We start from the raw sequence: 23,319 nt of genomic DNA on the forward strand, positions 1-23,319 counted from the left end.
TGGTTGCAAGTGTGAAGTTGTTTTAACTTTAGGACTTTGTCTTCTAGGATATAGGCTCCAGGTGGAGCTGGGAGTTAAACAAGTTAAACATTTAATTGCTGACTAATGTTTTTACACAGGGTTACAGCTTGGAGTGAAGCTGCTCCAAGGGACAAACCCTGGAGATTGTTTTAGGGAGACTGTGCAACATTCTTGTACCTGTCTCATTGGGGAGTTGACACATGGCGGAAGCCATGTGGCGAGAGGAGTGTCGTTTTTTAAATTTGTAGATGTCGTGAGGTGCCATGACGAGAAGGAGTCGCTGAGGGGATCGTCCACAAGATGGAAGCTGAGGCCTGGAGAGAGTCTTCAGGAGGATCGGAGATCACCTTCAGCACAGAGAGCTGTGCTACTGGGCTTCCAAAGGATCATCATGAGGAGATTTTGAACAGCAAAATCTTAAATAAGATAAAAGAGTTTCAACGTTGACGTTGAGGAAGACAACTAAGGTGTACGACGTGCTCTGCCTTAAAAATCTTCAGCAGCGTTGGAACATGAGAACCTGAGGGAGCGTGCCAAGCTCCAAAAGTGACAGCGAAGAGGAGGTCCAGCGATGGACTTGTGGTTCTGTGAACAGCACAAATACCAGGTGACTGTGAAAAACCTAACAGCAATTTTTCCACAAGTGAAGCCAGTAACTTACTATCCTAACAGATTAGCTCTAGTTGCTTGTGCTTTACCTCCATGCATGAGATCAGTATGTGCAGCAACTTAAGCTGTACAATGTTTCAGGATATAGTTTTTCACCTTTTTGACATTGTTAGTTCCACACGAGGTAGATGTCTTCTACTGCAGACTAAAATTACATTTCTGTCACCTACAAGACACTTGTCTTTAATGTTACTGTTACTCTCACAACCACATATTACCATAAAGTGATGCACAATTCTGAATCCGTCAAACCTTTTTGCCAACGAAAGAAGAGGGCACTTCTCATGAGTGTAGAGAGGAGTGTAAGCCAAGGGATGACTCAATAGATGTGCCACTTGTTGAGGGAAAGGTTTGGTTTGTTGATGGGTTGACTTTTACAACAGCAGAGGGACAGACTAAAACAGGTTTTACTGTAGTAGACAGTGAGAAAGTTATCTGTGCAGGACAACTAGCATGTTTCATATTTGCTTGAGCAGCAGGGATGTTAGCTTTAACGGAAGCATGTAAAGCTGCAGAGAGACAATATACACTGATGGCCAATATGCATTTGCTACATTACATTTCTTTGTAGTGCAGTGGGTGAGACGAGGTGTGACAACCTCTGCAGGGATACCTGTAGAACACGCCAAACTCTTACAAAATCTGCTGGAGGCAGAGTTATTACCCAGTAGGACTGCCGTTTGTAAATGTGCAGCACACATGTGAGGGAAAGATCCAGTTGCATTAGAGCAGTGGTTCTTAAACTTTTTTTGCCAGGCCCCCCTTTTTTACAAGAAAAATGTTCGCGCCCCCCCCATCACCACCACCACCACCTAACCCCCCCCGCACAAACACATCCTCCAAACACACACACCCATATTTTGTTTACAAACTCCATTGCGGTTTATTTCACACCTCAAACATTTAGTAAACAATTAAGCAAATACAAGTAAACGGCAATAAATTACAGGTAGTAATAAAATATACTACTAACTCTTTTACGCTACGTCCACACCTGCACGGGTATTTTTGAAAACTCAGCTGTTTCTATGCGTTTGGGCTTTTCGTCAACACGTAAACGGCGTTGCGATTAACCGAAAACGGAGATTATTTAAAACTCCTTTTTTGCGTTTACGTGTGGACGAGGATTACAGAGTTCGTCACGCAACGACAAAGGTATGTGCCTCTTTTCACGTCACGCTGTGCGCCACGTTATTGTTTACATGAGATGAATTGCAGAATGGCAGATAGAGACAAAATACTGTTACTGTTAATCTGACTATCTTCAGGTTTTACACACTTACATATACACACGCAGTTACTGTCCCTCCATTTAGAAAGGCAGAGGCGTCACGGTGTAATTATTTTACGTGTAGTTGTTTTTTTTTTCCTGTGTAATAATATTCAACATTGCTGTCAATACATTTTTCAAAAAATGTCTCTCTGTGCAAAATAGGTTTAAACAGATAAACAGCTGTGGGATACTGTTTGTCCGTGATTTGAACCGGGGGAACAAATTACGGCAGGATCAGCCTGATATTATTTGTATCCCGCTGTAACTTTACTGTATAAAGAGCTAACATGTCCAAAATGTCAGGAGTAGTTAGTTATTACAAGAAGTGTTTGTGAACTAAAAATCAACATTGTTGGATCCTGTTTGTCTGTGATTTGGAGAGCCCAGCGCTGCTCCCGACGCAGGGAAACTAATTTTGCAGGGGAGACCTACCTTGGCACTTGTGCAGGTGAAGCCAAAGGGAAGATATGCTTCACCATATTTTCCTGTCTTTGGCTTGGAAGGAAGTTGGTTTGGAAACATATTTGGCGATGCTTCATCTCCTGCTTTGCGTTTGTGTGGGAGCCCCGTCAAAAACCTGTCCACAGTGTCCAAGCGCCCTTTTTTGTTTTTTCTTTTCATACCGCGCCCCCCCTGCAATGGCTCTGCGCCCCCCCTAGGGGGCGGGCCCCACACTTTGGGAACCTCTGCATTAGAGAATGCTTTTGCAGATAAGATCGCGAAAGAGGCAACTTTAGGAGAACATGGTGTTAACATTTTAGCAGTGCAACACCAGCAGACGTTGGCTATTATGCGAGATGCACTGGCAGACATGCAGGCCCACTCACCTACTGCAGGAAAACAGTTGTGACTTACGGAAGGAGCGAGCTTGCAGGATGGTGTTATTGTCTGTGTGATGAACCAATACTGCCTAAGAATTTGTATAAGACTGCTGCTATTTTGAGCCATGGGCTATGCCATGTCTCCACAGGGGGGAGAAGATGATGGCAGCAGTAGTTTATACTTTAAGATTAAATACCTTTAAAAAAAAATTTGCAGGTAATGAGAACTAATGGAAGAGACACGCAGGACATGGTTAGACTGTATAGAATGGTCTGACTCTTTGAGATTATATATGTTAGAGCATTTAGAGTTCTAGTCTTCTGTAGTGATGATAGAAAAGCAGAAGAGAGAACACATTAGCAGATTAGATGCTTAAAATGTTTAAAAGTAAAGAAGTCTTGAGAACAAATGATCTGCCAGATGATTCTGTTTCTCCGCAGGAGCAGAGTCTGAAGTCTGGAGATTGGATGCTGATAAAGGCCATAAAGAGGAAGTGCTGGTCCAGTCCACGGTGGGAAGGTCCCTATCAGGTGCTGCTGACGACGCCCATAGCAGTGAAGATCGCTGAAAGGAACACTTGGATACATCAAGTGCACTGCAAGAAGGTAACACACTTCCTGGCCGACTCTGGGTGATGGTGAAAAGTCCAGGGTACAAAGGGGGGAGTATATCTCTAGGACCTCTCGTCTCAATCCTGGTGAAGAAACCAACGGATCCAGAACCCAACTTAGAATGGCTGGGAATGTGCTGTTCGCCTTCTTGTGCCTGTGGACCCAGAGTGGGATGACAGGAGCGCATTGGGACAGAGCGAATCACACCCAGTACCCGCATGGGTTTTCAACAACTACTGGTGGCAGTTTATGAACACAACCGCTCACATAAAGAACGAGACCAATGGTATTGCTTGTGATGCCACTGGCTATACATTCTTCTGGGCTGTGGCCATATAGCATCACTGAAAGCGAGACAGTTGTTTGGTTGCCTTAGCAACACATCCAGGAGTAAACGTACTTGGAACACTGCCAACTTTTCAACTCCCCTGAACCTGAATGGAAGGTTGATTCACCAGTAGCTGGGAAGGTGAACTGCTCTGGTACAACAGACCTGCTAGTCTGACTCCAAGAATCTGACTTGCTGCAGGACATTGAACAGCTAATTGAACTGGAAGCAGGCCAGTTGCCTATGAGTATGAAGGGCAATGGTTTAGTCCAAGTTGGAGATTTACCATGAAATTTGTGCAACGTCACCTATTCTTTTGTCCTCTGCAAGAAGGATGTAAACAGAGAAGCTTTTGTCTACATTTACATCATGAACACTTCTCTAAGCTGGTTGAGGCTTTGAGCCAAGAAGATCAAAACACCTTGATCCAATTTCCTTTACAAAACTTTTCCTGTGGTGACAACAGGACAGGAGAAGTTGTAAATGCAGATAATTCACCAGTTGACTCTAACCCCCACAGGATGCCTATAGTGAAAAGATTTGGGGGGTTGATAGGAGTCATAAAGAAGGGTGTTGACCAGGCTACAGCTTTGAAGTTAGCTGGGAGCCACATGGACAAACGATAAAGTCAACTGATGTGTGTGAATGCCTATGTCTGTATACAGTTGGATTGTAGTGACATATGATTTTTGAGAATGTTGATTATTCTTGTTTGACTGTTACATTCAGTTGTTTACTTGCAGAAATACATAATGAATCACATGACAGGAGTAGATGCACCACAAGGCTGGATAGCTTGGTTAATGTCTGGTCCTTGGTGGCATCTTCTTTTGAAAATATTAATTCCTGTTTTTGGACTGTTGACATTGATTTGCTTATGTATAGGATACATTTTACAGTGTATAAGATCAATGCTAACTAAAATGATTTCTAATACATTTGTTAATTATGTACTTTTACAACAATATGAATTGACTGAAATGAATGACATGACAGAAGCCTGTGTATAAATGACGCCTGTACTGAAAATGTCAAGCAAGAGGTGCATGGCTAAGAATATACTACACAGGAATAATTTGGCATAAAAATCACAAAACAGGAGGGAATGTTAGAGTGAATTGTTAAATGTTTGTCATTTTTATGTTTACCATTTGTACATTGTTTAACTGTGTGAGGAAAGGAATTCTTTCTGTCCTCCCCTCCCCAGATTCTCGAGGTTCTGGGTGAGGGGCTGTAGTCTTTTATTACAGACACATCCTTGTGAAGGTCTTTTTGATGTAAGCTTCCTGCCCAGCAGGAGGTCACACACACACACACACACACACACACACACACACACACACACATTCTTACAGAAGTTCACACATATACATACAATGCCTTGTCTTAGAACCACATGGGCGTTGCTTTGCTGTGATGTGTTTTGTGTGAACTGTCTCTCAATAAAAGGCAGCGAGAGGAGGCCAGCGTCGGGGTCATTTTCGTGTTAGACACAGACGATACCTCCCTTGCAAGTAAAAATGATCGATCGCCGTTGCCTTGTTTTTCTTTCACGGGAATAAGTCCTGGATACAGCGGGGTCTGAGTTTAGACCCAACAGACAGAATAAAGACATGCTGTGGAAGAGAGAGAGAGATTAATAACAGGTATGATTCAGTGCAGAGAGGTCTATTAACACATAGTGAGTGAAGAAGAAACACCCAGTGCATCATGGGAATCCCCAGCAGCCTACGTCTATTGCAGCATAACTAAGGGAGGATTCAGGGTCACCTGGTCCAGCCCTAACTATATGCTTTAGCAAAAAGGAAAGTTTGAAGCCTAATCTTGAAAGTAGAGATAGTGTCTGTCTCCTGAATCCAAACTGGAAGCTGGTTCCACAGAAGAGGGGCCTGAAAACTGAAGGCTCTGCCTCCCATTCTACTTTTAAATACTCTAGGACACATGTGTCAAAGTCAAGGCCCGCAGGCCACATCTGGCCCGGCGTACATTTATATCTGGCCCATGAGATCATTTTATATAGATTTATTATTATTGTTATGCATGGCCCGGCGATATGAGGTGCTATTAACATACAAACAACAGATCCCATAATGCAGCGCTGCAGCCTCCTTGCCGAACGCTAGGCTAACTGGGAACATTCCTGCGTCAATCAAGTCAAACTTCTGTTATTGCAAAGCTAGGCAAAGAGAAAAGTTGATTCTGAAAACAGAGCCTTTCAGCACCGGTGGGAGGCTGAATATTTGTTTACAAACATTGCTGGTAAACCCGTGTGTCTTATTTGTGGAGCTAATGTGGCTGTAATTAAGGAATTTAATTTAAGACGACACTACAAAACGTCAGGATAAGCTGAAAAACCTAAATGCAGAAACTACAGAAGGTGGAAGAGCTAAAGAAGAATGTGACATTTCAGCAGATGTTTTTCACCAGAGCAAAATCACAAAGTGAAGCTGTTGTGAAAGCAAGTTTTATTGTGGCAGAGGGCGAAATTAGTCCAGTCATTTACCGAGGGAGAGTTTCTGAAGAGCTGCATGATGAAGGTGTGCGACGTCTTGTGTCCAGACAAAATGCAGATTTTGGCAAATGTGAGCCTGAGGAGAAATACGATTGCTGATTGGGTTTGTGAGATGGCCACTAAATTAAGAACACAGTTGTGTGAAAGAAGCAAAAAAAAAAAATTGCATACTCTCTTGCTGTGGATGAAAGTACAGACATGACATTGCACAGCTGGCCATTTTCATCCGTGGAGTGGAAATATTGGACGGGACAACGACAGGAAAAGACATTTTTTTAAAACGTATGTGTCACGATCGGGGGTAACACGAGAATTAACACAGCAATTCGGCGTGACCGTGTGGCGTGCTAGCTAGACCCAAACGCGGCGAAGGCTAGCCGTGGGTTGGAACAGGCAAGCAGTTACTTTAGTAACGATCGGTGCACAAAGCACGGCTTCGGAACTGACGTTACAGACGGAGAGCGAGCTGAGCCGGGATGAGCAGATGAGTCAAAAGAGAAAACACTCACAGTTGCTGAAGCAGGCGGAGACTGACGTCGACAAGGGTTCGGAGCTCCTGACATGAAGAGATCGATGTCTGAGCGGAGAACAGGTGGGTGGTGTCTCTCTTTTAAGCCCGACCCCGTGATCAGCTGATCACTGCCTGACAGGACCCTCCCCCCGAAGACCGGCACCCGACAGTCCAGGACGGCTGCGACGGAAATCCGAGATGAGGGAGGGGTCCAAGATGAAGCGGGACGGCACCCAGGAGCGCTCCTCAGGGACCGTAACCAGCCCAGTCCACCAAATACTGGACCCCCCGACCCCGGCCGGGGAGGGAGGCGCCAGCGGGGAAGTGACGCGCCGCTTAAGCTGCGAGACGTGGAAAACAGGGTGGACCTTCATGGCGGACAGAAGCCGGAGACGGTAAGTTACGGGGTTGAGCCGGGCAGTGATCTCATACGGGCCAATGAACCTGGGAGTGAGCTTCCTGGACTCGGTACGGAGCCTCAGGTGCCTCGTGGAGAGCCAGACGCAATCCCCCGGCTGAAAAGGATGACCCGGACAGTGGCGGCGACGATGCTGCTTAGTGTACCGAGCGTTGGATCGGGAAATGGCAGCCCGCGCCTTGATCCAGGCCTGACGACAGCGGCGGACCATCCGTTCAGCCGCAGGTACTTCAACCTCCACCTCCTGATGGTTGAAGATGGGAGGATGGAAACCATGACAGACTTCAAAGGGCGAGAGACCGGTGGCAGAAGAGACGTGAAGGTTATGAGACAGCTCAGCCCACAGCAGGTAACAAGGCCAAAGCGACGGTTGGGCGGAGACGAAGCACCTTAAAAAACGCCCCAGTTGTTGATTGGTCCTTTCAACCTGCCCGTTAGTCTGAGGGTGGTAGCCGGACGAGAGGCTGGGAGAGGCTCCAATCAGACGTCAAAAGGCTTTCCAAAACCTGGCAGTGAACTGGGGCCCCCTGTCGGAGACTATGTCCTTGGGGAATCCATGATGCCGGACGACATGGTCCAAGAAGAGCTCGGCCGTCCGTTTAGCAGAAGGGAGGCCAGCTAGTGCAACCAGGTGCACCGTCTTTGAAAACCGGTCCACAAAGGTGAGGATGGTGTCGAGACCGTCCACGGACGGGAGGCCGGTGACAAAGTCAAGGCCGACATGGGACCAGGGACGTCTGGGCACAGGGAGAGGGTGAAGGTCACCAGCTGAAGGCTGAGTCGAAGACTTAGCCTGAGCACAGGTGTCACAGGCGGAAACAAATTCACGGACATCCCGAGTCATTGAGGGCCACCAGAAGGCACGACGGAGGAGTTGAAGGGTCCTGTTGGGCCCCGGGTGACCAGAGAGTGGGGAGGAGTGAGCCCAAAGCAAGGCGTCCTGACGGCACAGGGAGGGCACATAGAGCCTCCCTGCAGGGGTGTCAGGCGGAGCTGGTTCGGCGACCAGGGCGTCCCGGATGGAGTCCTCCAGGGGTCACCGAAGGGGGGCAGCAAACCGATGGGCAGGTAGGATGGGTCCAGGGTCCGACGTAAGACCGTCCTGGGCAAACTGTCTGGAGAGGGCGTCCGCCTTAGCGTTCTTGGAACCAGGACGGTAGGCAAGGTGGAAATTGTAAGACTCAAAGAATAGGGCCCAACGAGCCTGCCTTGGGTTGAGCTGCTTGGCCGTTCAAATATGGATCAGGTTCTGATGATCAGTCCAGATCAGGAAAGGGTCATTCGCTCCCAGAAGCCAATGGCGCCACTCTTCTAAGGCCCACTTGATGGCCAGGAGTTCGCGAGACCACTAGAAACCGGATCTCCTCCTGATGATCCCCGATAGACATGTGAACTGGCCGGGTCTGGAACTGGACCAGGTAGGGTTGGAGGGGTCGCCCATCTACGGAGGTCACCGGGAAAAATCGATCAACAGGGGTTAACGGAATGCGAAGTCGAGAGGCTAGTTTCTGGTCGATGAAGTTCTCGGCTGCTCCGGTATCCAGGAGAGCTTCAGATGAGAACTGCTGGTGCTTCAGGTGAAATATTACTGGTAACAGAAAACGAGAGGGGTCAGAGGAGTGGGATGGGCCAGGTGGGACTCCCCCGCAGTCTACCTGGCGTCGTCGTTTCCCGGGCGTAGCGGGCACTGGGGACAACGGTGTCGAGCTGATCCACAATAGGCACAGAGACCCTCACACCCGCGTCTCTCTCTCTCCTCTTTAGATAGTCTACCCAGCTGCATGGGCTCCCCGCTGAACGTGCTGCTTGGGCTAGCAGCTGCTCCTTCAGAGGGGGGAGGAGACTGCGAAGACGTGGCCCTCAGAGGCTGGAGGGGTTTAAAGGCCCGAGGGGTGTGGCGAGGCCGCGACATCACTCATTGGTCGATCTTCAGGGCGAGGTCCACGGCCTCATCCAGAGTTTTGGGGGCCTCACGACCGGTCATCTCATCTCGGATGTAATCAGCCAGCCCCTCCAAAAAGATGGATAGTAGAGAAGCATCTCCCCAATTTAGCTTAGCGGCCAGGGTGCGGAATTGTGAAGCAAAGTGACAGACTGGTCGGTTGCCCTGGCGTAAATGAAGCAGCTGTGACTCCACTTCCACTTCACTGCTCGGGGGAACAAATGTCTTCTTTAATTCCTCCACGAACAGGGCGTAGTCATTGCAAGCTGCGGATTTATTGTTGTAGAGAGCCGCGGGCCATTCCTGGGCCTGGCCAGACAAGAGAGAGGTTAACATTGCAACTTTTGCGCGGGCGGTGGCGTATTTAGTGGGCTGACATTCAAACAGCATGTCTAGAGTGGCGAGCAAGCCATCAGGTTGGCCATCAACTCCGTTCCACTTATCTGGCAGTCCGATCCGGGGTTCCGCGCTCACCGGCGTTGGGTGACGTTGCAGCGAGGTGACGGAAGTGGAAAGTTGGAGGACAGTTCCGGTGAGAGATTCCACTTTCGTGCTTAACTGATCCACCACGCCACGAAGGTATATCACTTCGGCTTTCAGCCGTTCGAATTCTGCTGGGTCTATGACGGGCTCAGACATCCTGTCACGACCCCGTGATCAGCTGATCACTGCCTGACAGTATGTCAAAGTGTAACCAACATGAAACTGCCCTGGGACAAACTGTTGGACTTACAACAGATGGAGCGCCGGTGTTGTGCGGTGAAAAAAAGTGGACTAGTCGGCAGTATGCGAGTAAAGATGCAGGAGGAGAACTGTACCCCTGAGTTAACAGCATATCACTGCATCATACACCAGGAAAGGCTGTGTGGAAATCTAGCATGTAATCTAGTTCTAGAAATCTAGCATGTAATGATCACCGTAACGCAAACCGTAAATTTTATCTGAACTAAAGGTTTAAATCACCGTCAATTTCAGTCTTTTATGTGGGAAATAGATTCAGAGTTTGCCGACATTCCATATCATACAGAGGTCCGTTGGCTGAGTTGGGAAAAGTTCTCAATAGAGTTTTTGAGCTCAGCAAGGAAATCTGTCAGTTCATGGACATGGCATGTATGATGCGGTGAAGGCATTTCAAGTGAAGCTGTCACAAATGCACCAGTGCAACTTGCCTCACTTTCCCTGTTGCCAAGTAATGTTGCACCAAGTCAGCACACTTTGCTGATAAACTGAGCGCACTTCACACTTCGCACTGCACACGCGCGGCGCTTTGGTGACTTTGAAGCACAAAAAGAGAATTTCGAGCTGCTTCGGGTGCAGTTTCCGTGGAAACTGCACCTGTGCAGATTCAGATGGAGCTGCAGTGTAATGGTACACTCAAGGCAAAGCACGACACTGAAGGGCCCGCACAGTTTATTCACTCCATTCCTGAAGCAATGCCCCAGCCAAGTCTACATGCGGCTTGAACCTTGTGTATGCTTTCATTTATTTTTTCTGGGGTTTTTGACAGCATGTTCATATTTCTAACTTGCATAATTTTGACAGGATATATTTTTATGAAGAGCAAAATATTTAAAGTTAAAGTTTATTTTTTTAAGTTTGTTTATTCTGGAATAATATTCCTGTCTGTTTTTATTCATATTTATGTTTAAAAAACATTGTTTTAGTGTGTTCAAGAAATGTTTATCTTGTTTGGCCCGCAACCTAAAGTGTGCCTTGAGTTTTGGCCCCCTGTGCAATTGAGTTTGACACCCCTGCTCTAGGAACAACAAGTAAGCCTGCAGTGTGAGAGCGAAGTGCTCTAATGGGGTGATATGGTACTACAAGCTCATTAAGATAAGATGGGGCCTGATTATTTAAGACCTTGTATGTGAGGAGCAGGGTTAAGAGCATGCCCCAATGTTAGCAGGCATGCATACAAGTCGGGGGGCATACAAACTACTGAGTACCCTTTTGAGTTGCTGTAATGAACTTTTGGCAAAATTGACTAACCTGCCACCTCCTCAGGGTGTTATGTGTGTTTCTCAAGTTCTACAAGAGGTCTGGGAGTTTAAGGGTTTAGAGCCATAGTTTAGCTGTTCCTAGGACTGTACTCTTCTGGACAAAGACCTCTGATGTTGTGCCTAGAATCTGCTGAATTTAAGAATTTAAGTTAATTTAAGTTTCTGGTACTTTTCTCTTGCTCTTTCCTGATGTTGCTGTCCCCTGGAATCACCACATCTATCACAGCTGTGGTCTCCTAGTCATTGTCAACCACTACTATGTCTGACTGGTTAGCCAATAGCTGAATGTCTGCCTGAAACTTGAAGTGATCAGAGAGAAACCCCTCTGTCACCAAGGATTATGCCATGTTCAAGGTCACTTAAATGACCCCTTTCCCATACTGACTCTAAGTTTAAAAGTTAGTAGAAAATCTTGACAATGCCTACATGTCTAAAGGCATTGTGGTGTTGCAGTGTGGTTGGCTGATTAGATAGAACAAGCAGTTCAACAGGTCCACCTAATAAAGTATAAGTAAACAGACAGCATGTTTCTACTCTTAACTGATCACTCAAAGTGTTTTTTGCTTCATTCACTCAAACACAGACACACGCACACATATACAGTGGCTTGCAAAAGTATTCGGCCCCCTTGAACTTTTCCACATTTTGTCACATTACAGCCACAAACATGAATCAATTTTATTGGAATTCCAGGTGAAAGACCAATACAAAGTGGTGTACACGTGAGAAGTGGAATGAAAATCATACATGATTCCAAACATTTTTTACAAATAAATAACTGCAAAGTGGGGTGTGCGTAATTATTCAGCCCCCTGAGTCAATACTTTGTAGAACCACCTTTTGCTGCAATTACAGCTGCCAGTCTTTTAGGGTATGTCTCTACCAGCTTTGCACATCTAGAGACTGAAATTCTTGCCAATTCTTCTTTGCAAAACAGCTCCACAACTGCTCTGTGACGGCCTCAGAAGTTGTCTAAGAGAATACTGGGAGCAACAACACCATGAAGTCCAAAGAACACACCAGACAGGTCAGGGATAAAGTTATTGAGAAATTTAAAGCAGGCTTAGGCTACAAAAAGATTTCCCAAGCCTTGAACATCCCACAGAGCACTGTTCAAGCCATCATTCAGAAATGGAAGGAGTATGGCACAACTGTAAACCTACCAAGACAAGGCCGTCCACCTAAACTCACAGGCCGAACAAGGAGAGCGCTGATCATAAATGCAGCCAAGAGGCCCATGGTGACTCTGGACGAGCTGCAGAGATCTACAGCTCAGGTGGGGGAATCTGTCCATAGGACAACTATTAGTCGTGCACTGCACAAAGTTGGCCTTTATGGAAGAGTGGCAAGAAGAAAGCCATTGTTAACAGAAAACCATAAGAAGTCCCGTTTGCAGTTTGCCACAAGCCATGTGGGGGACACAGCAAACATGTGGAAGAAGGTGCTCTGGTCAGATGAGGCCAAAACGGAACTTTTTGGCCAAAATGCAAAATGCTATGTGTGGCGGAAAACTAACACTGCACATCACTCTGAACACACCATCCCCACTGTCAGATAAGGTGGTGGCAGCATCATGCTCTGGGGGTGCTTCTCTTCAGCAGGGACAGGGAAGCTGGTCAGAGTTGATGGGAAGATGGATGGAGCCAAATACAGGGCAATCTTGGAAGAAAACCTCTTGGAGTCTGCTAAAGACTTGAGACTGGGGCAGAGGTTCACCTTCCAGCAGGACAACGACCCTAAACATAAAGCCAGGGCAACAATGGAATGGTTTAAAACAAAACATATCCATGTGTTAGAATGGCCCAGTCAAAGTCCAGATCTAAATCCAATCGAGAATCTGTGGCAAGATCTGAAAACTGCTGTTCACAAACGCTGTCCATCTAATCTGACTGAGCTGGAGCTGTTTTGCAAAGAAGAATGGGCAAGAATTTCAGTCTCTAGATGTGCAAAGCTGGTAGAGACATACCCTAAAAGACTGGCAGCTGTAACTGCAGCAAAAGGTGGTTCTACAAAGTATTGACTCAGGGGGCTGAATAATTACGCACACCCCACTTTGCAGTTATTTATTTGTAAAAAATGTTTGGAATCATGTATGATTTTCGTTCCACTTCTCACGTGTACACCACTTTGTATTGGTCTTTCACCTGGAATTCCAATAAAATTGATTCATGTTTGTGGCTGTAATGTGACAAAATGTGGAAAAGTTCAAGGGGGCCGAATACTTTTGCAAGCCACTGTATATATAGATATATATCCTATAACTGCTTATTTCTATACCTAAGTCTCAAACACACACTTGGACTTGGATTTTGAGGTGCAAAATGGAGAAGCTGGGAAGTAAGCCACCTTCTGAGCCCCTGTTAAACGGAGCGTCTGGAAAGTATTCACAGCACCGCACTTGTTTTACATTTTTGTCATGTTACAGCCTTATTCCAAAATGGATTCAGTTCATTTTCATCTCAAAATTTTACACACAATACCCTATATTGACAAAGTGAAAAAGGTTTGCTTGTGAAAAAAGTGAAAGTGAAAAAACACCAACATTCACGCTGACCAGGTAACACATGGAAGCTCAGTGCTGTAGTATTAACAGAAGAAAGCTGCTAGATATCTAGTGACTCCAGCACAATGGGAACATTACTAATCAGGATGGCCTGACTAGATTATGCCCAATGGCAGATGCACTGACAGAGTTTAGGGTGAACATTGTGGCAAGACTATAGGCAGCTACACAACTCTCACAACAACAGAAGAAGCTTGGAAGCCAAAAGGAAGCCTGGAAGGATGTTAGTGGCCTAAAAGAGATCCAAAACAGTGTCCTGGCTGACACGACCAGGATGGACAATAAGCCCTACAAGAGAAGAGAAGCAGAGGCAAAGATAATAAATGGCCTGTTCACCAAAAACTGATTCAGGGTGTACTCCAGCTGCAAGGGAACAATGATCAAAGGGCAGAGCCACCCTGACCTGAGACTAAGCAAAGCTGGTTATCCAGTTGAACAGATAAATCAGGTGCATTCACATGAGGTCAGTGGTGTTATCAGCATCTGATCAATCTAAAAGGGATGTTTCTGGGTCAAAGGGATTTTCTTCCACAAAAAATGATCCCTATGAGTGCCACCTACTCTTGTCAGAGACACGTCAGATGATGATAAAGTGGTGATCAAAAATTTGATGTTGTTGGATGTTGATGGCCTTATCCCCCAGAAGTCATCCTGTTAAAGGCGGAACCAGTTAGAAGCTATTTTCAAAGTAGCTGAGCAGATTTCATCTCAAGTAAGTGATTATCTGTTTGTTCATTTGTTCTGCCACTTAAATGACATTTAAGGACGTCTTTTGACTGTCTACTGACTCTTATCATCATTTGCAATGAAGGACATATTTTTCATGTTCATCCAGCTATTTAGTAAATTCGATATCTATCAGCTATAACATATAATATAAATATAATAAATAATATAAATATCTCCTGCTGTTTATAGTTTAGTGAAGTAAGACTGAAGTAAGTCTGTTATCATGTTACATAAGCATTCCTCACATATCAATGAGATGCTGTACAGTACAATCCTGCTGACACATGAGAGGGATAACGACAGCTATTCAACATGGTTACACGACACATTCGAGCTGCATGATGGAGACAAAGGGACAAAATCATCTTTTTTGTTTATTGTCTTCAAACCAGCAGACAAAGCTGAACAGGTATCTTTTCTTGTTATCATAACACATTTGGAGTGACGGCTTCTAGAGCTCAGTTTTGGAACAGCTGTTTGCCGGTTACCCATGCTCTGTCATCATGGATGACAACATCATTGGAGGAAATGGGGTAGCCAAACCTGACACCGACCTGGAAAAAGTGCTAACACGTGCACAGGAGATGAAGCTCAGGCTAAACCCCGAAAAGTGCAAATTTCGCCTAGACTAAGTGTCATATGTGGGCCACATCTTTACTAAGGACGGCCTAAAAGGAGGCCCCTCCAAAACCACGGCAAAAGGAGCAATGCCGGTGCCCACTGATGTCACATCACTACAGTACTTCCTTGGTATGGTTAATTACCTTGGAAAATACATACCGAACCTTAGTGAGATCGCTGCACCTCTAAGGAAACTGACCCATAAAGAGACTGCGTGGTGCTGGTTCCAGCAGCATCAGGAGGCCTTCGACCACCTCAAATCATGCCTCTCCAGCCCACCAGTATTGGCATATTATAATGTCAAGGAGCCAGTCACACTGACATGTGATGCATCATGCTATGGACTAGGCGCTGCATGTTGGCAGACCGGTAGCTTGCGCATCGCGTGCTCTCACGGACATAGAGAAGCAATTTGTTCAAATAGAAAAGGAACTCCTAGCCGTGGTATTCGCCTGCACGAAGTTCAAAGATTACGTCTATGGCAAAGCAACAATCATCGAAACTGACCACCAACCCCAGTTGACCATAATGAAAAAGCCCATCCATGCCGCCCCTGCCCGACTCCAGAGGATGTTACTGCGACGAAAGAGTTACGAGATCAGTCTGGTTTTCAAAAAGCCCAGCTGAACACACCGACTACGAGGTGATGGCAGTGAGCTACATCTCCACTGCTCGCCTGGAGGTTCTCAGACAGCACACAGCACAAGATGAAGTGCTACAAACCCTCTGTGCAGTCATCCGGGGAGGGTGTTCCATCAGACAGAGCACAGCCTGCCATGGTCCCCTTTTTTCCATACAAAGATGAGCTCAGCGTGGAGGATGGGATCATCATGAAAAGCCACAAAGCAGTCATTCCCCAGTCCCTGCACAAAGAGTCCATCAACATCGTACACAAAGGTCATCCAGGTATTAAAGCAACCAAGCGCAGAGCTAGAAGTGTTATCTCTTAGCTCTGCGCTTCAAAAAGACAAAAGACATCACGGAAGAGCTGCGCTCTTGCACAGTATGCAACAGCACCAAGACACATCAGCAGAGAGAACCTCTACAACTTCACCCCATTCCAGACCTGCCGTGGTCGATGGTGGGCGCCAACATTTTTACCTGGTATGGAAAACAGTACCAGGTCCTTGTAGATTCCTATTCAGGATGCATTGAGATTGACCTTCTCCGTGATGTGACCACACAGAGGTCATCTCCAAGCTGAAGAGACACTTTTCAGTTCATGGCACACCACATACGCTCATCACTGACAATGGCAGACAATACACGAGTCAACAGTTCAGTGATTTTGCAAACCAGTAGGACTTCACTCATTTAACCAGTAGCCCAGAGTTTCCACAGTCAAACGGTCTTGCCGAGAGAGCGGTGCGCTGTGCAAAAAAGCCTTGGAGAAATCACACAGAGATGGTTTCTTGACCTCCTAAACCTTAGAAACATTCCCTGCGACACAAAACTAGGCTCCTGTCATGGGGTGGAATGGACAAGTGTAACTGAGTGTTTTTATTTTGCATGTGTTGCTGTGTTTTTTTAGTTTTAATCTTTTAATAATGTAAAGTGTTTTAATCTTATAGTTTTATCACGTTTTACTTTATATATTTATTAACTTGTCCCAGAGAGACTCCACCCCCCTCCTGATCACTAATTAGACACACATGGGAGGTCACAGAGGCCAATAAGAAGGCCTGGCAGGACACAGACAAGGTAGTGGTAGAGCATGTGACATGGCGGTAAAGGGTAGCCGGTGGTCGTGGAGAGCGGCACTGAAGCCAGAAGAGGCAGCCTGGAGAACAGCGTTGGTGCAGTGTGGTGAAGCAGAGGTGGGTGAGACATAGAGGGAGCTGTGTTGGTGCTCGAGAAGTAGCTTGAAGCCGGAGGAGGCTACGGTGGAGGATTAAGTGGCAGTGGGATGGCACCCTATCCCCTCCTACGGCGACATCACAGTGCTGGCGTGACACAGCAAAGCGGCAGAGAGAGTTGAGAGAGTCCCGAGACATACCATGTTACAAGAAGTCACAGTCACAGGACCAGGCTCCCCCCTCTCTCTTCCAGTACTCCAGAGCGAAGAGACAAACAGGACGGCCGGGGTTGCTGCCAGGTTTTCATTGCCCCGCTCCGATTTTAGTGAATTTTAATGCTGTGGCTGATGCCACTGAGCTTTTAGTGTTTGTTTTTATGTTTTTACTGTGTGTTCTCGTTGTCCAGTGGTGTTTTAAACTTTAAAAGCTGGTGTCCACCTAAACACTCCCCTGCTGAACGGCTCCTGTCTCGTCAGACATGCACAGACATTCCTGTGTGCAGCAAGTGGTTGGAGCCCGTCACACAGGACACAGGACAGATCTGTGACCGACTTCACAGCAAAAGGCTCACACTGAAGTGTCACTATGACAAGTCCAGCCGCACACTACAGCCGTTGCAAGAGGGCTACAACAAGCTGGGAACTGTAGAAAGGAAGAGCAAGGAGCCATGATCCTACATCATCCAGGTCGACGGAAGAACCTACAGGAGGAATCGCCACCACATCCTCCCAGTGGCAGAGAGGCCGCTGCCACCACTCCATGACTATGACCCTGAGTGCCAGGACACTAACCATTCTACATGCTCAAACAAAGATTCATAAAACACAGCCTCTCCCGAGCCCCAATCCGCTGCGGATTGGGGCTCGGGAGAGCGGCGCCCGACCAGAGCATGGTGAACCAGACACCATAAACTACACGTGCAGGTCACATCTGCAGACCGAACCCAAGATACATGTAAACGGAAAACACTGGGATGCCTCATGTATAATCAGTTTGAAGTCAGTATGTTGAGATATGATGTTCGCTGGCTGTTTGCCTTTCTGATGATTGCTGTTATGTTAAATTGTGGAGTTACTCCGACTGTAAACATTGTTAAGTTAAAGTCATGTTAAGAAATAATGTTTGGAAGACTAGTGAGTAACTTAGTTTTGTTAGGTGCTACCAGTTAAATGGAGAGGATGCACATCATTTGGCTAAATGATCACCCTGCAATATTTGTCTGTCCGCCGTACCTGTGTGGGCGAGTCCAACCGGAATAGTATGTAGGGCGTTATTTTCTTCCGGTATTCGGCCATTATATGTATTGTGTGCTGGAGTACGCATTGAAAGTCTACAGTGGAATAACATTTGGAGTGATCATTGGCTCCTCTCACCACATGAGTGTTACACTGTTGTTAGCTGTCCATGGTAGGAGGGCTGCGTTCCATTTAGAAGTAGCGACAGTCTGCTGTAACTTGAATTCAAACCCCACTTTGTTCTTTAAGAAAAGGCCTTTTATAGCTGTTGGTAACACACACACACACACACACACACACACACACAATCTTATCTTACTCTGATTACTTGAAAAATGGCGGTTCAACAACCAGTCCTTAAAAATCTTATTGTCAACCACACATTCCTAATAATTTCCATCCAACATGAAACATGGATCAAAACTGCCTGTTGTGCCAGACACAATAATCTCAAAATCAATTCATTTCCATTCAAAGTCTGGTTAGCGCTAATTTTTCTGGTTGGTCATTTTTTCGATTCCAAAAAGCCATTTTAAATATTTTAAAATGTATTAGTGCAGGTGTAGCCTAATCTGGCCTCTTTTTCAACCGCCTGCTACTGCAGACATTTATGTTACCCTGAAAAATGATGATCTTGTGTGAAAAGTGTTCTGTTCATGCAGGCCATGCACCTTTTTTCTCAGGGATCTGCTATTCTTCCCTGGCGAGGAGCAGTCTGACTCTGGGAGGTGAACTCAGGGTTCAAGCTTGCCTTCCCTCACCTGCAGCTCGTTTTGCCAGCACGGACCTCCACTCTTTGTGGATCATCTGCCATTCTACGGTGGTTAAATCGGCTCAGCAATTCTCGCACTTTCCCTGTGTGTTTTTCAGAAGTAATCCTTTGTTGTGTTTGGAGCTACCAGCATCCTGCCTCATCTCTCACGTTTTCTCCATACACACCTGGTTACCTCTGTGGCTGCTCCATTCGCCCCATGCTGCCACACACCAGTAAGGACATCAGCTCCTTTCCACCTGTCTAAGCTGGAGATTGCACTCACCTACCTGCCTTCCTCCTCGCCACTCTCGCCAGCTCTGCTTGGAAAGGCTCTCCTCTCTTGCCCACGGCTCGCCGTCACCCAGGACCATTCCTGGCTCCCCCGGCAGCCTTCCACTTCTGTAACTCATGTAAGCCAAATTCCGATCACACAGTGCAATCACTCCTCGACACAGACCTTGCCATGCAGTAATACTTCTCTTTCCTGTTTCCTCACAAGACCCTCCATGTGCACGTTCACCCACCTATTCTAAATAAACTCACAGTTAACCCAGCCACTCTAGTGTTTTGTGTCTGCTTTTGGGTCCATTTTTGTGCTGCCTGTGACACCCTGCTCTTTCAGTAAAATGCATCTCAATATCCTAACTGGAAGCGTGGTTCTCAAAGATCCAGGTGTGGAAGTACAAGCTGACTGTAATGAAACCTGAGGTATAAAAGTTTGTCCTATTATCAATCCACCATTTAGCCAGGGCCTTCATGTGAATTTGCAAGTACTCCTACTTCCTCCCACAGTCCAACAACATAACCCTGTTAGGTTAACTGGTGATTCTAAGTTGCCCATAGGTTTGAATTTGAGTGTCAGTGGTTGTCTGTCTCTGTGTTAGCCCTGTGATAGAGAATATTCTGCCTCTCAGCCAATCCAACTATGGTAGTTGGAACAGGCTGTCAGTGGACAATCTACAACCAGTCAGCTGTATTCACAGGGATTCAATTAAAAAACAACAACAACAACAACAACAACAACAACAACCCAACAAAAAAACAAAATAGGTCTTTGAGAATAATCTTGAAAGACAAGGACTGTAAATGTTGGTCCTTCTGTACCTGTCATAAACCGATGGTCACAAAAAATTGGAATTTTGTGGGAACTACAAATATCCATTTCAAATCTGATGGCAGTCTTGCATTTGCCAGGAGATTTCATCTGATCGACTAACACGACCACAAATACTGTAAGCCTCGCTGCTAATAGTGTTCAATGTAAAATTTGTACCTTGTGGGAAAAGCCCCCCTTAAATCTTCAAAGTTATTGAGATATTTTGTTTGATCAGAATGGTTATCTACTTCAGAGATTCAGACATTCAGCTGAGTCTTTAGTCTAACAGCATGTCATTCTGTCTGACAGCAGATGCTCGTTCATTCCTGACCGCTCCTTTCTCACATCTGGGTGTCAGTTCATCTGTTCATTCATACATTTATTTACTGTCATCAAGCTCTCATGCAGACACTGACAAATTGTTATTTTTATTTCTTTTCATTTTCATGGCAATTAATTTACAGCTGCTATAAAAAGCTTCATAAACTTAACAGCTGCTCATGTGCAGTGTTATCTTTAGCTGCAGAATCACCCTTGTCTTCTAAAGCCTTTAAATTTAAAGGGTGTTAATGTGCTTCTTGATGTGCAACACGTGCAACTCTGCATGTAGTTACAAAATGAATAGAAACAGACCACTGCCATATCAGAGTTTTCTGCCACAATATGAGAGCACAATGGGCTTTGTGTTATAAGATAAGATAAGATAAGATAACCTTTATTAGTCCGACACGTGGGAAATTTGTTTTGTCACAGCAGGAAGTGGACAGTGCAAAAGTTCTGAAGCAAAAATTAGAATACAATAAGAATAAAGTACTGTACACAACTGTACAGAATAGAATAAAATAAAATACTATATACAGTAGAATAAAATAGAATAAAATATACAATGAGATAAAAATAGTATACAAATGCTATATACAACTGAGTAAAAATACAACGATGCCAGAAAGGAGTATTGCACTTAGTGTTATTGCACATGTGTGGATGTGTGTGTTTGATCAGTTGAAGACTTTGTTGTGGAGTCTGACAGCAGTGGGGAGGAAAGACCTGCGAAGTCTCTCCGTCCCACACCGTGGGTGCCGCAGCCACTGAAGGAGCTGCTCAGTGCTGTCAGAGTCTCATGCATGGGGTGGGAGATGTTGTCCAACAGGGATGACAGCTTAGCCGCCATTCTCCTGTCACTCACCACCTCCACTGGGTCCAGAGGGCATCCTAGAACAGAGCTGGCCCTGCGGATCAGCCTGTTCAGTCTCTTCCTGTCCCCAGCAGAGATGCTGCCGCCCTAGCAGACCACACCGTAAAAGATGGCTGAGGCCACAAGGCAGAATATTACTGTATCTGGAACTGGACCGGAAATGCCAGCTCAACATGTATTAATCAAATTAGTTCATTGAAGAAGTGAATGATCCTGATGGATTTCAGTTTGGCGTATTAATTCTATTAGTCAGCTTCCTTCCTGCCAGTGTGTAGTGATGATTTTGATAATTTTGATGATTTCCATTTATAAATATGAAGAATAAATGAGTGGGTGAAGATGAAAGATTATGGCATCAGTATGCCATAAAGTGGGTTTGTAAGATTGGACCCATGTTTGTATTAGATAATATTTCACTTGGGAAAGTAGTTTCATTTTATGTCGTTCTTTAAAACACCTTGAGGTAACGGTTGTTGTGTTTTGGGGCTATATAAATAAAACTGAGTTGAATTTCCCATTGAATCTAAAGTATTTCACTTTCTGGCTTTCGGGATTACGCCTTCACAAACTAAACGTGTATGTGGGAATTTTCTGTTATTCTGGATGTAATTTGCATCATTTTTGTGTCATCTTTTGTTTCTCACATCCAATCAATATTTTAACCTAAAGCATATCAAATTTCAGGTAAATGATTATAGAAAATAATCTGTCGAATCTGTGAAAAATATTCCTCCTGGCTGTAAACGCCACGTAAAGATCGTCCCTCATGCACTCTGGTACATGTAGTTTTTCAAACATGTTTTTCGGTCTACAACGCGTTCATACAACTACACTTCCCATAATGCACGTGGGTGAAGCTGTCTGAAAGACGGTGAGTCTGTCCAACATTTACCTGATTTGAAAGTGCCTTTAGCACTAGCTCACTGGCTCCTGTCGGCGTTTCTCTGCTATCTTGTTTTGTTTTCTTAACTGTAAACGTGCCCGTGTTTTTGTTACTATAATGTGTACTGAATAATAACGGGGCAAGACCCGGCACGGGGTTTCCTGTGCTCCACGTGACAATGTAAACGTAACCGCAAACATCCGCGAGCTTAACAGTCCCTTTAAGTTAGCCAGCCTGGCTAGCTCAAAGCACCGTGTTTGAAAGTAAAATAATGAGAAACAGTGAGGACGACACTAACACGCAAATATCCACTGACAGTTGCGTGTGGTCAGCTTGGCTTAAAGTCGCTGCCCCGTTCTTCGTTGTGCTGCTCACAACGTTTTACAGGAGTACTGCCCCCCACTCCACACTCCGCGGTGTCTGAGGGTTTGTTTGCTGTGGGAGCTGTTACCTGCCATGGTTAAAGTTTACCTGTCACTGGAGATAAAGGGCTGTTCACGTTTACGTGTGATGAAACATGGGACGTGGGATTGCACCTGCCACATTCATAGGACACAAGGGTTCAGCAACTGATTTTACAGTCATGAAAATCGTGTCCCACACACCACTCATTCTTTTGGGGACAAAAGAGTGTTCCATTAATTAATTATAACAATAATAATAATACATTTAATAATTTGTGATACCATTCCTTACATTACTTTTGAGCTACTGTGTAACATGAGCTAAGATACATTATCACATAATTACAGCATAAACCCAGAAACCACATCCCCTCCCAAACGAGGACACACATGCCTTTTAGTGTTTGCTGAATTTAATACAGTAATCTGTTACATGGTACAAAAAATTGTAAGTTTATTATGGTAACTTTGAAATTCAATAAATATGAGTTAAACCCAACAACGCTGTAAATACACGTTTCCAAAAAGTGGTAATGATGTGTATGCATCTCAAGATAAGGGGCTTTTTAAAGTCCCTTTTTTTGACCAAGAGGCACTTAGTGATGGATATGAAGTGGTACCATCACAGACCATGAACTTGAATTGTGTGAGCAGAAATTAGACGCAACATCATTTTCTGTTTTTGGTGCCAGCCGTACAGTGAGGATGATGTGGCCACTGCATTTTCCATGTGCCTGTATTACTTCTGCATTGTTTTCTGATTGTATGGAAGGACTTTTAATATTCTCATCTTTTTAATATCTAAACACTATTTTGGTACTAGTTTACTGATATGAAATGCTTAAACTTGATATGTCAAAGCAAAATACTGTTCCTCCAAAAGGAAAACGTATTCATGCCTTCATCACCTCTAGATTGGACTACTGCTGTTCTCTG

At 45.3% G+C, this 23,319-nt stretch overlaps 1 protein-coding gene across 2 annotated transcripts in view; it reads left to right on the forward strand.

Moving 5' to 3' along the window:
• Window positions 1–21,920: 21,920 nt before the first annotated feature.
• The window catches only part of fhit (fragile histidine triad diadenosine triphosphatase), a 188,536-nt gene continuing 187,137 nt past the window's right edge, over window positions 21,921–23,319 (forward strand). Inside the window, exon 1 of one of the 2 annotated variants that reach the window (XM_003446477.4) lies at window positions 21,921–21,967. The gene's annotated coding sequence lies outside the window, so the exon portion shown is untranslated. The remainder of the gene's footprint in view (window positions 21,968–23,319) is intronic. The other variant, XM_025907533.1, reaches the window with a different exon arrangement.

This window comes from Oreochromis niloticus, linkage group LG5 (assembly GCF_001858045.2).
Source record: "Oreochromis niloticus isolate F11D_XX linkage group LG5, O_niloticus_UMD_NMBU, whole genome shotgun sequence".
Classification (NCBI taxonomy): Eukaryota; Metazoa; Chordata; class Actinopteri; order Cichliformes; family Cichlidae; genus Oreochromis; species Oreochromis niloticus.